General features: G+C 41.0%; 2 non-coding genes across 2 annotated transcripts; both read right to left on the bottom strand.

The window, feature by feature from the left end:
• Positions 1-2752: 2752 nt before the first annotated feature.
• On the bottom strand, positions 2753-2824 carry TRNAH-GUG. Its single transcript has one exon. It is a non-coding gene; the product is annotated as a tRNA-His (tRNA).
• Positions 2825-6034: 3210 nt separating this feature from the next.
• TRNAS-AGA lies at positions 6035-6116 on the bottom strand. Its single transcript has one exon. It is a non-coding gene; the product is annotated as a tRNA-Ser (tRNA).
• Positions 6117-12577: the final 6461 nt, after the last annotated feature.

Below are 12577 nucleotides of genomic sequence, written 5' to 3'. Positions count from 1 at the left end.
GATGGCCGGACCGACACCCTGACACTGCTCGTTGAAAAGTGGCGACGAGTTGAGGACGTTGAGGTCGTTGTTCGAACCAGCTATCCCAAAATACGCATGCCAAATCCACAGCCGGTAATCAGCTACGGCCTCGAGGATCCTCGTGGGATTCTTTCCCTTGTAGCCGGTAGTGTACATCCCCTTCCAGGCGGCGGGGCAGTTCTTCCACTCCCAATGCATACAATCTATGCTGCCTAACATCCCTGGGAACCCATGCTGTTCCCCGTGCATCCGCAGCAGATCCCGACAGTCATCGGGGGTAGGGCTTCGAAGGTACTGATCACCGAATATTTCAATCACGCCCTGACAGAAATACTTCATACACTCCAGGGCAGTCGTCTCACCGATGTGGAGGTACTCGTCCCACATGTCTGCAGCGCCTCCGTAGGCCAACTGCCGGATTGCCGCAGTGCACTTTTGAATAGGAGTGTGGCCGGGTCTGCCAGCCGCATCGTGCCTAAAGCGGAAATACAGATATCGTTGCTCCAATCCGTTAACAATACGCATAAACAGGGACCTGCGCATCCTAAAACGGCGCCTGAAAAGGTTGGCGTTGAACCGCGGCTCCTGTGCGAAGTAGTCTTCGTATAGGCGCTGATGTGCAGCTACGTGATCACGATCAATCACCGCTCGGCGGTGTACCACTGGTCGAGGTCGAGGTACCGCCGGCTGCAAGGCCCTCTGCATCCATTGATCAATCTCACGGTTCGTATAGGCCTCTAGCGCTTCGTTCATTATACGCTCGTACTCCTCAGCATCCCCACCACTACCACCGGCGTTACTCATTTCTAGGTGTTGATCTTGTACAGAAATTAAGATAGAGAAAGTACTCGTTAATACAAGTGGTGCGAATGAAAATGACGGGCAAGTCGCGTATATATAGTGTTTCGGAAACAAAAAAAAATTAAAAATTCGCGCTAGGCGGTGCGCTAGGCGATCCGGACGCTGCAATAGCGCCTAGCGGATCGCCTAGCGCAACGCCTAGCGCCGCGTTTTTTTTCAGCGAAATCGGCTAGGCGGCTGCAATAGTTCGCCTAGCGCACCGCCTAGCGCCGGCGCTCGGCTAGGCGGTGCACTAGGCGCTATTGTGGATGCTCTAAGCTTGCAATACGTGAGCTGGGTGCTGAGCTGGCAGCCAACACCTTAAGTACCTAGGAGGCACTTGAGTTTTCAACAGGGTCTAGTTTTGAACCTGTCAAAATGTAGTTTTTCTCTATTTTAGTCTGAGAAAATATTTTGAGCTTTAATTTTGGAAAATCTCAACTAATATAACAAATTCAGTTAAAATCAATGTAAAAAAAGACTTTGTTGAGCTTGGAAGCAGCTTCTCTTACAAGAATAAATCTACATTATACATGTTTATGGGAAATTTGAAGTTCATAGCTTTCTCGAGAGAGGATTTATATGGGAGTTGTAAAAGTTATCCTATGTTATGATTGTCTTCTGCGTTTGACGTTGGTAATGCATCGCGATAGGCAAAAAACAAGAATGTCTTATTTTATTTCAGATGTGGCTAAGCATTGAGATGTATTAGTCAGTAGGATGGTAGTTAGGATGAGCGGATGACTCATCCCAGCTTAGCCGAACTTCTTTTCCTGTTAAATTTTTTATGTATTCCATTCCACCCAATAATAATAAACCAAGTTCCTCTATGATCTTGATTATTATGTTGAGATATGATATTTTCTTCCTTAATGACATAGTATTTCTTCGGAGTATTATATGAGTCACGTGGCTTGCGGATGAATCTTTCAGGTCGTGATTTAAGGCGTGAAGCAGCATCAGGCAGAGATATAACTCGTGTTGAATCTGGGAGCGGTTAGCAGAAATCATGGATCCCATGTTACATACCCTAAAGTTTTTTGAAATGGAAAACTTGAGCTTAACTCGCTTGACATGGTTCTTCATAAGTCTCAGAAAAGCTACATTTCTGAGACCTATACAAACACCTTACCAGCTGATAGAGAAACTGGCAACCTCGAATGACATTTCTCACAACGGAATTTACATCACTATGAAGCATTCAGTGATGGAGTTTATTTACAAAGGACAGGACATGGATGTTACAATTGACACAACAGGATTTCGATGTATCGATATTTGGCTGAGTTTCATGGATATATAGTGACTTTTTAGCCCCAACTTAAAAACATAATACAAATATAGCCGATACTTATCTCTCATTTTCACTTAATACCAACTCAATTTTTTTCTGGCCAACTTAAGCCGGTTCGTGTCTTCAAGAAACAACCATCAAAATCAATTACTATATGCCTACAAACAACTTGAAATGCTATCAAAACCAATGGATACTCTCTGAATTTACCTGCAAATTATGAGTTGAGCTATTATGTGAACAATGGAGATAAGTATACGCTGTATTTATAATATTATGACATATTAGGTCATGGAAATAATTATTTGATGATGATAGATTTCAAAATTTTCTTTGGAGTGAGCCACCGATTCATTGAAAGAGCTGGTTCAAGCTCACTTAGTGAGTTGAGCTCGAGCATAGAAATGCTTGGATGGTGAGAGCTCAATAATATACAGTTTGTTAACTCATGAGTTAGCTTGGAAATATAAAACTCCTATTTTGTTGCTTATATTTTACAATGGAAATTACAAGGCATTTTGCACCATCCTTTGATTAACCACTACAATGTCATTTATTTCAAAAGTAGTACTAGTATTAATTAAAAATCTAATTAAGTGTGGCTGCTGGGATTCGAGCCCAGGTCTCCACGGCCACAACGTGGAATTCTTACCACTAAACTACAGCCACCTGATGTTCAATTCGAACAAGTCATTATAAATAGCGGTTCTACCGTGTTATTATAATTTACTATTAATATAATACGTAGTTACTTACAAAATTAATACTATAATTAATTGGTATAAAATGGGGTATGAGTTTGTCCCGATTTTAATTTCTCACATTACTTTTAAATTGGCTTTCAAATACATATATTTTGCATAATTTGTAATTTTCTCATAATTTCATCTTCTGATGAAAAACTGAAGTTGGCTAACAAGCGTGGACACACCACCTCCCATGAACAAAATTAGCTTCTATTTCATCGGCACGTGAAATCATGAGAAAATGAATTCGAATAAATTTTGTGTTTGAGAATAACTCAGTTATAAAGCAGTCAAATCTAAATTCTATTTGAGAAGATCTGCTTCATTTTGAGTTTATATTAAATAATAATAGTTCTCTTAAATTTAGACGTTTCGTAAAGATGAAGTAATCAATAAAGTATATAAACCAGTAGCAAGCACATTGTTTTATTCACCTATAATTGTGTAATTTCCGTTTAGCATCAATTTCGTGGCCCATCAGCATATTTTGATAAAAATGCATTTTCATCATTTTCTATTTAAAGAAAATTGACCAACCTGTGTGCAAATTTAATAACATATCATTGGGAAAACAGCAAACCTTATGTAGATAAGGCTGTTCTGACATCTCGTCTTATATATGTGTTGAATGTTGAGCCTCTAATTATACTAAAACTATAAAGATTTATCAATTATTCCGTACAATCATGGTGTCCTAAACAATCTGAAATGGAGTGGCTTCTGCAACCGGCCAAATGTTATCTTAGAATTAATCATGGTTCATAAACGCTTAACCGATAATTGACTCGACTAATGTCAGTTAGTATTAGGTAACCGATAACCATAAATTTTGGATAAAGGCCGACTCCGATTAGTATTTTTCGACAAAAAGAAAGATACTGCCATCATAAGAATACCTGTTAAAATTGTAATCAAACTATGATTCGTAAGGTTGAATATATTGCTATACCTAAATACTGACATAGATAGAGCAATGGTAACTAATAAACAATAACAATAATTGCAAATCTCAAACATGGTCTGTGCGTATCTTAAGTATTAAAAAAAAGAGTCTTAAACATCATGTCCTAAAAATTAAAAAAAAAAGTAAGAAAATTAGGACTTTGCTTAGAGTCCAGTCCTGATTGGATTTGTTTATAGTATTGAGATTGAATTAGTATTGTTTAATGCGCAGTGGGTTTTTGAGGTTCACTAATCGACGTAGCCCACACTTTGAATATGAAACCACCAGCGTTTTTTAATACAACCAATCACCCTCAAACAGGCCCACAGATTTCGCTCTCTCTATATATAAAGACACTCAAAAACATATAGTAGTACTCATATACACAAACAAACGTTGTTCAATTATTATTAGTGTTTGTTGAAGAAGAAAGCAATGGCTTTTATGGTCGCCGAAAATGAAGCTTCATTCTCAGATGAATCACAGAAGAAAGAGGTTCGGATGGATTCAGTGTCAAGCCACCTACTTCTGAAGCCGTCGAGGCTGAGCCTGGTGCAGAGAGTCAAGAATGCTATCTCCGCCGCCGTCGTAGCTGCAAATGAATCCGATGACAAATGGCTTCAACGAGGCGATGCTTTCACCTTCCCCTGAATCTTAATCTGAATCTGAATCTGTACATATACTATATGAATTCATTGGCTTTCACAGCATTTGGTATTCATAATTGTAATATTTGTATGTGGTGAAGGGGAACTTGTTTGCTCGATTCAAAACAATGCCACGTCTTCTACAATTTTGGAAATAAATTACCAAAATTAACTTAAATTGATATTGTCCACTATATATCGACCAATCATGGGTATCTGAATTAGCTTTGCTGAATCGTTGTGCATTAAGGGCATGAATAACAAGTCTCTTCCACGTCATCATTACTCTATAGTTGCGGCCCAGGCCCCAACTGCTCTAACCTTGCAGGTCATAACCCGGGCTGCAACTAATAAATGACACTATTCACAACGTTAACCGATTTTATACGTAAAATAAAATACTCATCCTTTTAATGATGATTATGTCAATGTGTGGTCTCTTTCTCCGGGCTTCTACACTGGAAAAGACCAAAAGCCCAACTTACAATTCAATTTTAAATTAGAGTAGTAATAGATGTCATAGTTATAACACCAGATTTTTTACCATTCAATTATTTAAATTTTATATGCCATGAGGGAATTTGAACTCAGAGCACCCGCAACGCGGGCCGCCCGCGTTCCGCGTTTCGTGCCGGCGGAACGGAACCGGCGCGCGACGCGTTGCGGAGGTGCGTTCCGTCTCCGTGTCGTTCCCAAGCCGTGCCGGGTGCCGACGACACGCGGCACGGTCCGTGCCGCCACGCGCTTCGGCGACGTGGCTCGCCCTGCGTCGTGCGTGACGCCCACTCGCCGGCCCGCGAGTGGGCGTCGTCACGCTGACGCAATAATTCGTATTAGCCCATATATATTTGATGGGCTTGCGAATTTATGAAACTCATTCTTGGTTGTCTCTCTTTTATAGAGACATCCTTGAATGTTTCATGTTCCACTTTCGATGTGGGACAAAATCATTCTTGGTTGTCTCTATTTTACAGAGACATCCTTGAATGTTTTATGTTCCACTTTCGATGTGGGACAAATTCATTCTTGGTTATCTCTATTTTATAGAGACATCCTTGAATGTTTTATGTTCCACTTTCAATGTGGGACAAACTCATTCTTGATTATCTCTATTTTATAGAGACATCCTTGAATGTTTTATGTTCCACTTTCGATGTGGGAAAAACTCATTCTTGGTTGCCTCTATAAAATTGTATTTTAAATTATGTCATTTTTTATTTTTTTAGGATTTTAATTATGTCTTTTTCTATTTTTTTGAATTTTAAGTTGTAATGTTATTTTAATTTTAATGAAGTGTGTTTGTTTTAATTGAATTGGGTTGGAAATAAAAATAAAAAATGAAATTGAATGAATAGTAATTTAAGGAACGGTTAAGGAACGGATAAGAAACGGAGGGTTGCAGGTTTCGTTCCTTAGTTAAGGAATGGAGTAAAAAAGTACAGTGTAGCCCGCAAATAGTAGTTTAAGGAACGGTTTAGGAACAGCGTTGTGGATGACCTCATTCCACACAAAAACAGTTTTATAAAATGAAAATAAAATGTGACGTGGTCGGCAGGATTCGAACCTGCGCGGGCAAAGCCCACATGATTTCTAGTCATGCCCGATAACCACTCCGGCACGACCACTTGGATACAAACCACTGGCGTTTAACACAAAATATAGAAAACTATTGAAACGTTTATACCTAATAAGTTATTGGGTCAGGCCTGGTTATGTAGCTTATTCTGCTACTGGGCTAAAAGCCAGGTGTTCGAGTTCAGTCAAATTAAAGTAATTAAGTTGGGCTTGATAATAAATTTGTTTCACATGCTCTTAAACACAACAAAAATTAATTCATGAATATTGATTCAATTCAACTGGATGATGAATATAGACTTACTCCTTTATTTTTGAGATACCCTGGGCCTTGTATTTTACGTAACGAAACACTATATTTTAGATATTTGATATTTATTCATTATTTAAAGTTTCTGAAAGCTTAATTATTGCACCACTCAATCTAATTATTGTACCTAAACTTAATCAGGGTGCATAGTTTTTAGTAGAGTTGCTATCAACCAAGATATAAAATACTTAAATTAATACATAACTCCCATTAATAGTAAGTCAAAGTGACACATATCCACATATATACACATGAAAACCATATTAGAGTTTAAGTTTAAATTAAATAGACCTTGATTCTTAGGTCAAAGAGAATAACAATATGTTATTTAATTTATTGGAAAAACATTATAAGAATTTTGGTGTATATGGGATATAAGGAATAAGGTCATATTCCAAGGTTTCAAACCAAACTAGAAGATAAAGGAAAAAAAGATTGGTGTGGCATCTTGGCACTTGGATACATTGCTAGAGCACAAATGTTCCCTTTACACCAAGAAAAATGGTTGAAATTTTGAAAGACATAAGAGAATGGTAAACCCGGGAATCATAAGGGAAGAAGGGGTGTCTGAATATGGATCCCCAGTCTTTGTCAAATTTGCTACATCACACTTTTTAATGGGATTGACTGTTAAGTATGGTGAGCATCTCACGGGTATGTTCTCTTCATCTTGGGGATAAGTCAGTCCTAGTTGTTGATTTGCTTTTGACTACTTTATTAGTTTCTATTGTCGTTCGGATGTTTTATTTCTTTCCTCTTATCAAAACATTGTGGGTGTAGGTAGATGTTGTTGTGGGGTGTTATTGCTTTGGCTCTTGTGTGTATTTTTATTTCTATTTTTTAATAAAATAGCCTTGTGTGTTGCTCCGTTGAATCTTTGCTCACTATTTTCGATAGTTTGAGCGTTTTGCTTCTATATAAAAGAACAGAAAAATAGTTAAAACAAAGTCCTTACTATCCTTAAATTTATAGTAGAAAATGCCAATTCTTGGAATAGTGTGAATTATTGATGAAGTTAAAAAAAGAACACACTGTTAGAGCATCTGCAAAGGTGGACGGACGGCGTCCGTCCGTCCGTGCCGATGGCAAGGACGAGCTCCACCGCCGCTGCACTCGCGCTGCTGGCACGGCGCTGCTCGATGCATCGCGCACATCCTTGCCAGCGAGCAGCTGACGTGGCGGCACGCGATTGGGCAACGGCATAGCCGTTGCCTTTGAATTTTTTTTAATTAAAAATCATTCTTTAATTTAAAAAACTGATTAAAAATAAAAAAATTCCACTTCCCAAAAAAAATATATCCGTTTTTTTTGCGTTTTCATCATTTTTAAAAAAAAATATTTTTTTCTTCGAAAAATACACATTTTCATCTATAAATACCCCATTTTCACACCCAAAAATTCACCCCACACTACAGAATATTCGGAAACAGAATATTCGGCCCCTCCTAAAACCCAAAGTTCGGGCGTTCCGGGTGGCTACCGGCCATACCCAATCGAAGACCAAGGTGCCCCCAAAGGGCGATACAGGTGGACACCAGAGCTTAGGCCGACCGCCCCCTCCCAAACTCTGACTCCTCCTACTCGCGGTATCCGCATACCATACACTCCGGCGGAGATGGATAAATTGTTCACGGCGTACTTGGAAATCTCCGAAGATCCGGTGGTTGGCACGAACCAATCCGGCGATCAATTTTGGTGGCGCATCGCTCGCCGGTGCAATGAAAACCGACCGCCGGGAACAATCGAGCGCAATGCCATCTACCGAGCCAACAATGAAATTGGCAAGTTCAATGGCTATTTCCTCCAGGAAGAGCGGAATGCGGGGATGACTGGAGCGAGGTCGACATCATCACTGCCGCGTTGAGCACCTACCAATCCATGAACTACAAGTCGTTCAAGTACCTCAACGTTTGGCAAGAGACGCGGACGCACCCGAAGTATATGGGAGGCGTAACATTCTCCTCTAGCGGCTCCTCCAAACGGTCAAGGTCGGTATCCCTATCCGATGCCGGCTCCGAAGAAGTGGCTAGCCAACTCGCCGGAGCTAACTTGGGTAGCCCCGATGCCGGCCCGAGCGGTTCCCAACGCCGACTGCAAGGAAGGAAGAAGGCGGCGGCCAACCGCCGTCGAGCCGCGGCTGCAGTCGTCGATGCTCCAGTTCCCGCTCCCGTTCCCGTTCCATATGCGCCACCTCCACCCCCACCAACTCGTTGTGGCAGCTTTTGGCCCAACTCAATATGGCCGATAGGTCCACTATGACCCCCTGGCAACTTCGATCGCACGAGGCCATAATATTGGGCCTCCAAAGACAATTGGGGGTAGTGCCGCCGGATGAGTAGTCGTCCACGGGGGTATTTTTAGCTTTTAATTATATAATTTTTAATTTTTAGGAGTTTAATTATGTAATTTTTTATTTTTAGGTATTTTTAGTATTTAAATTATGTAATTTTTAATTTTTAGGATTTTAATTATGTCTTTTTTATTTTATTTGTAATTTGTAATATTTATTATGGTTTTTTAATGAATTTTAATTTTATGGAAATATTTTTGTTCAATTGAATTTTAAATTGAATTGTGCTCTTCCTTGCGGAAGAACACAACTGTGGGTGTTGTGCTCTTGCCAGAGAGCATGCAGAAAAAGTGGGGTCGGGCCCACAACCGTGTTCGCTGGCAAGAGCACGGTTGTGGGTGCTCTTAGATTATATTGTAAGATCGAAATGCTTCCAATCCTCGGTAACTGTCCAAATTGAAACCCTCAACAATTAGTTGAATATCTAAGAGCATCTCCAATGGCGGCGAGCGGGTCGGCTAGCGCTAGCTGAACCATTGGAACCGGCGAGCGCCATTTCGGTGAAAAAATCGGCTAGCGCTGGCCGATTCGCGAGCGTTCGGCGAGCGAATTTATTTATTTTTTAATTTTCGAAACACTATATATACGCGATTTGCACGTCATTTTCAATAACGCGACGGAGACGAGGAGTGAGGCGGAGGTCGTGTTTTTTTTAAATAATGTTATTTTTTAAAAATTAATGTATTTTTTAATGTAATTTTTTTAAATTAATGTATTTTTTATTGTACTTTTTTTTAATTTAAACAATGTTATTAAATTTTCTAGTATCTGTGTCGTACATTTAATTCTGTATTTTGTGTGATTGCCAATTATTTATTTTATATAATTATAGGTGATGTGGCTAGGCTATTGTTGAGCAATTACTGGACTATTTGCTTGTCCTGATGATGTGACAGAAGGATTTTTAGTGCTTATGATGTGGCAGGAGGAATTTGTGGTTGAGATATTGATGGGCGAAAGCCACTAAAGGGGCACAGAAACCACAACAAAATTTTTTTTCCCCTGAGGTCTCCAAATTTCATATCAACAGTCACTAACTTTCATGTGATGTTCGAATCATAACTAAGGCCATCCACAACGCTGTTCCTATACCGTTCCTATACCGTTCCTTAAACCACTATTTGAGGGCCCCACTGTACTTTTTTACTCCATTCCTTAACTAAGGAACGGAACCTGCAACCCTCCGTTCCTTAACCGTTCCTTAACCGTTCCTTAAATTACTATTCATTCTATTTCAATTTTTATTTTTATTTCCAACTAAATTAAATTAAATAAACACACTTTATTAAAAAACAAACATACTTTATTAAAAAACAAACATACTTTATTAAAAAACACACAATATTAAAAAAAATTACAACTTAAACTTAAAAAAATTAAAAAAAACACACAATTCAAATCCTAAAAAAATAAAAAACACACAATAAAAAACACACAATTAAACGTGGGAAAATAAAAAAACTACTCCGCCGGCGAATCATCCTCCGGAGGCGGTCGAGGTTTAGGGGGAGGGGGAAGACCAAGTAGTCCTGCCATATGCACAATTCCGTTCCACCAGGCCGTGTATTGGGCGTACGAGAAGCGGGAAGTGTCCGCCATTGTGGCGGTTATGTACGCCACCATAAGTGTGTTCGAGCCTCCTTGTGAGCCCGATCCCGAGGCCGACTGGCTTGATTCTCCTCGGCCCTTCCTCGCTCTAGCCGCTTTCGCCGCCTTCGTCCCTTGCGGACGACGGCGCCCACGGCTAGATCCCTCGTACTCGGCGGCCGTAACCCCAACCTCCTGCGTGCCACGATCACTGGGCGCATCGGTGTCACCAGACGAGTACTGGCCGCTCGTCGTGTGCTTCGTCCGCTTTGAGGTTGATCCCGAGCTGGAGCGGACACCACCGGCCCACCTTTCCTCGTCCTTGACGAGCTGCCAAATATCAACATATTTGAACTGTACACCGGTGTCCTGGTGGAAGGCGCGCATAGCCGCCCTCAGTATGTCGGCGCCCGAAGCTCCGCTTTGGTAGTGCGCCGCTTCGGTGGAGTAGATCCCGCAGAATTTTTTGACCTGTAAATCGACTCGGCCAAAGTGAGCACGAAGCATTGTATATTTGCGCTTCCGGGCCCCTTTCGGCTTAGTCTCGTGGTAGACATCACGGACCTTTTCCCAGAAGCACTTGGCGGCTTGTTGGTTGCCGACGATGGGATCATATGAGACGGTGAGCCAGGCGGTGTACACCGCCTTTGTTTCTTCGTTGGTGTAGGGATGCCGGCCCAGATCCTCCGGCTCCTCCTCCTCATCCTCCTCGGGTGCCTCAGACGCAGCCCTGTAGCTTCCTCCCTGAGTGGGTTCAACGGGGATATCCTCCCGAATCTGGGACAAACCCTGGGAAAGCCGCGAGCCGGAGCCTCGAGCGTAGGCATCCACATCGAAAGTGGGTGGTTGGTACCCACCCGGCGTCGCCGACCCCTGCGTGCCCGGCGTCGATGACCCAGAACCACCAAGTGTGTTGTACATGGTCTCCCAATCGCCGAACGCGTTGAGATCCCACCCTCCGGCGCCGCCACCACCGTAATTGCCGTCGCCGGACATTTTTTGAAGAGATAGAATATGAAAATTGGAGAGAAATTGATGTTGATGTAGGAAGAATAGATGTGTAGTTGTGTATAAAATGAATGAATTAGGTGTATTTATAGAATAAGAAAATAAAAATAAAAATTAAAAAAATTAAGAAAAAGTTAAAAAAAACGGTAATGTTACCGTTTAAAAAAAAAAATTTTTTTTTAAAAATTCGATTTTTATAAAAAAAAAAATAATTATTGCGTCATTGCTGACGTGTCCCACTCGCGGGCCGGCGAGTGGGAAGCACGCACGCACGGGGATCGGCCACGTCGCCCAGGCGCGTGGCGGCTTGTTCCGTGCCGCGTTACGTGCCGTCGGCACCCGGCACGGAATGGGAACGAGACGGGAGCGGAATGCAGCGCCGCAACGCGTTCCGCGGCGAAACCGTTCCGGCGGAACGGCACGCGGAACGGTTTCGGCACGCGTTGCGGGTGCTCTAACACCTTCAAGATTTCAACAACTTTTGTTTCATCTCATCTGGATTTACTTCCTAACAAAATATTCTAGTGTCACACTCACTCTCTCACATCTAAATATATCAAAAAAAATGTTACTACTAGCTAGTATTAGTTTTGATTGATTGGTGTCACATTAATTCAATTATAGCCAGTGATCATTGGTTCAATATATTGATTTTATTGAACGACAGTCTTAACCCAATAGTCCAAATGGGAGAAACACAAGCAAGCAAACAAACAAATGGTGCAATAAAATGAGAGTTTTTTTTTCTTGTTGGGTTGTGGGATAACAAGAGAATAATTAAGTCGTTAGTTTCAAAGACAAAGGTGCTTGTCACCGATGAATTTGATGAAAATGAGGTCTTATATAAATGAAATTTAACATGATAAGCATGAGAGGATTCCAAGAAATCAAAATGTGTATTAGAGTGGATTGCAAGAAATGTGGGAAATATTCATGGGCAGGTTGTGGAAAGCACTTGACATCACTTTATGCAAATATTGAAAAAGGGAAGCATTGTATGTGCAAATCTTGGCCTGGTGTGGCTATCCCACCACTAGATGATCAAGTTCAACCTTCTCAAAAATCATCGTCATCATCATCATCTTCAACCACAAAAGGTATTATGTATCTTTGCATATTAATAATTTGATATATTTGACCTTATCATGCATGTGAGCTTTGATGTAGAATATAGTGTCAGGTTAGGTACATGAGAGTATGAAAGGTAGGGGTCAGCTAAATAGGATTCTCTTCATCATTTTTTTGGTGTTATTTTT

The sequence above is a fragment of the Salvia splendens genome, chromosome 16, assembly GCF_004379255.2.
Source record: "Salvia splendens isolate huo1 chromosome 16, SspV2, whole genome shotgun sequence".
In the NCBI taxonomy this organism is placed as follows: domain Eukaryota; kingdom Viridiplantae; phylum Streptophyta; class Magnoliopsida; order Lamiales; family Lamiaceae; genus Salvia; species Salvia splendens.
The sequence above is the reverse complement of the archived record's forward strand: the minus strand, read 5'-3'. Positions and strand labels throughout refer to the sequence as shown.